The sequence below is a fragment of the Triticum dicoccoides genome, chromosome 7A (assembly GCF_002162155.2).
Source record: "Triticum dicoccoides isolate Atlit2015 ecotype Zavitan chromosome 7A, WEW_v2.0, whole genome shotgun sequence".
Classification (NCBI taxonomy): domain Eukaryota; kingdom Viridiplantae; phylum Streptophyta; class Magnoliopsida; order Poales; family Poaceae; genus Triticum; species Triticum dicoccoides.
Genome location: NC_041392.1, coordinates 31240724 through 31244004, shown reverse-complemented (window position 1 = coordinate 31244004; position 3281 = coordinate 31240724). Strand labels below are relative to the sequence as shown.

The following is a 3281-nucleotide window of genomic DNA, read 5'->3' as shown; positions in this document are numbered from 1 at the left end:
ACAAATTCAGATTCAACGACCAATCAGCGCATAGGCAATGTTCTCCCATACCATGGAGATAGTTTAAACACAGGTTGTCATTTTCCACGACACTGTCGAAAACCTGAAAGTATAGAAACATTCATGTCACTGTCCTATCCTAGAAGACAGTGACATCAACCAAATCGAAACAAATACTGTGGCAGCACAGATCACATATAAAAGATGCTAGATGGTAAACTTACTCTCAGCAGCAGCAGCAGCAAGTTCTGATCATGTCTCCCCAGCTCTCCTGTCTCGCTGCATCCTTGGGCATTTGCGTAGTCTCAGCTCTCGCCATAGCCCTTCTGGTGATCACCCTCTACATCCTAGGCACAGCCGGATCCTTTGCCATTTTCTGCATCAGAGAGTTCACCCAGAGAGCCCATGACCGGCCACCGCTTATCGGTACCGTGTTCCGGCAGCTCAACAACTTTGACAAGATCTTCGATGAGCATGTGAAGTATGCGCTCCTGCACCCCACCATCAGGCTTGTCTATCCAGGGCACAGTGAGATCTTAACCGCCGACCCTGCCGTCATCGAGCATGTCCTCAAGACAAACTTCAGTAAATACAGCAGGGTAGTTCTCCTTTGCTCATCATTTTTGTTCCTCCTCCCTTTCCTGTTAACCAGTAATATGATGGTAGATGGAGTCTTCATGTCAGATGTTAAACTGGATCCTGCAAAATTTAAACAGAGGATGGTCGACAGCCAAAACTTGAGACCAATCATATACGTGCTATTTAGAGAGTAAACTGAATGCCTGTGGCAATTTACAAAAAGTAGAAGACAATAACCGAGTCTGACTACAATTTGACAATGATGGATCCTATTTCACAGGGGGCCTTCAACACAGAAATCGTGAAGGATCTCTTTGGAAATGGGATTTTTGTGACAGACGGGGACAAGTGGCGGCACCAGAGGAAGCTAGCAAGTGTTCTCAACCAAAGTGCTACGTGACTACAGCAGTGACGTTTTCAGAATGAATGCTGTAAAACTGGTAGAGAAGACCTCATCTGCAGCAGCTAACAGAATTACCATAAACATGCAGGTACTTCCATGATTATCTACCATCAATATAAAGGATAGTATTGTAACTGCTAAGATCATATATCTAGCTTTAATAGTTCAGTCAACGCCTATGAAATTTAGAACTTTAAACTACAAAGAGAGAAGCAAATCAAATCCTAGCTAGACCTAAACTGCCAAACAAAAATTCAGTTAACCATTCATGGCAAATAACTGGGGTAAACCTAGTTTCTTCAGAACTTCTGAATTGGGTTATCCATTACTCAGATTTCTGAGTGAGCAAAGAATGAATTGACTCCGAGTTTGAAGTTTTAGGTACACACTTGGAGTGACTTAATGCGCATTTGCTGGCAGTTCTCTTAATTTCCACCATTTCCTCAGGATCTTCTGATGAGAACAACTATGGATTCAATATTCGAAGTGGGATTCGGTTTTGAGCTTAACACACTATCTGGATCAGATGAATCCAGCATCGAATTCAGCAAGGCCTTCGATGAGGCAAATTCTCTTGTTTACTATCGGTATGTTGATATGTTCTGGAAGCTGAAAAGGTATCTTAATATCGGGTCAGAAGCTAAACTGAAAAAGAGCATAAAGATAATTGACCACTTTGTGTTCCAGTTGATCCATCAAAAGAGGGAGAACATGAAAAACATAAGTGGCCATGTAAGCAAAACTGTACGGTAGTTTGTTACAGCTATTTCAAAATTTTACATATGTTCAATTCTATCTTTTATGATAAATGCAGAAACCCAGAGATGACATACTGTCAAGATTCATACAGGAAAGTGAGAAGGATCCTGAGACAATGAACGATCGTTACCTTCGTGACATAGTCCTCAGTTTCCTGGTTGCTGGTAAAGATACCACAGGAAATACCCTTACATGGTTCTTCTACATGCTCTGTAAGAACCCGGTAGTGCAGGATAAGGTTGCCTTTGAAATCAGAGAATATGTCGAGTGGGCGCAACAAGATACCAGCATGGAAATGTTCACCGCAAGATTGAAACAAGGTGCTATTGACAAAATGCACTACCTCCATGCTGCGATTACCGAGACCCTCCGGCTGTATCCTGGTGTTCCGGTGGTACAAATGATTCCTCTTGCTACTCATTTTAAGAGTAGAGTCTAAAACTAACAAGTCCAGATAGCTTCGACAGAATTTAATTTGGATCTGGCATACACAGTAACTTATTTTGTGGTACATTTTCAGGATGGTAAGATGGCAGATGAAGATGATGTACTACCAAACGGCCAACGAGTGATAAAAGGAGATGGAATGAACTACATGATTTATGCCATGGGGAGGATGAAATACCTTTGGGGTGAGGATGCCGAAGAATTCAGGCCTGAAAGATGGCTTGTGAATGGAGTCTTCCAGCAAGAGAGCCCTTATAAGTTTATAGCTTTCAATGTAAGTTCTACAGAGAAGACATGATTAGAGAGCCTATAATAATTTTACTAAGTGAACAGGTCTAATTAACAGATTAGATTTGTGTTGGTCACAACCTAGATCATCACCAAGAGTTGGCAAAGAACCTAGAAAACAGTAACATTAGTGGTATTTAAGTCTGGCCTTCTATTGCTAAAGCAGAAAATCAAGCATATAATATTGCATTCCAACAAGTAGGGTCCACCATGCTACTTAACTACTAATCACTTGTACTTTCAGAAGATGACGGCAACTAACAGCAAGCGGTCACATGCACCCTAATACAAAAAGTTGCATGGGTTTAACATCAGTTCTCAAGTTATAAATTCATTTTCCTTTAGAGTATAAGTAACCCTTTTCATTTGACGAATCTTCTTCCAATGATCAGGCGGGACCTCGTATCTGCTTGGGGAAAGAATTTGCATATAGACAGATGAAAATTGTGGCTGCTACCCTGATACAATTCTTCAGGTTCAGAATGGAAGATGAATCCAAGGGTCCAATATACAAAACAATGTTTACCCTCCACATGGATAAAGGCCTTCATCTATTTGTGTACCCCCGTGAAATTTAAGCTTGAACATCAGAACAGGCTACTAGATACTCTGTTGTTGCACTGAACTATGTACGTTATCAACATCTACTTTTTCAAGTTGTAAAAATAAATGTCACCAACCGATGTTGCATTCAGGTTAGTCAGATTATTCATACTTTATACTATAACTTTGCATGAAACAGAGTATATTGAACTGTCAGAAAACAGAGAGATATCCAGACTGGTGTGATGTCAACCCCAAATTT

At 40.8% G+C, this 3281-nt stretch overlaps 1 pseudogene; it reads left to right on the top strand.

The window, feature by feature from the left end:
* Positions 1-254: 254 nt before the first annotated feature.
* On the top strand, positions 255-3054 carry LOC119331479 (annotated as a pseudogene).
* Positions 3055-3281: the final 227 nt, after the last annotated feature.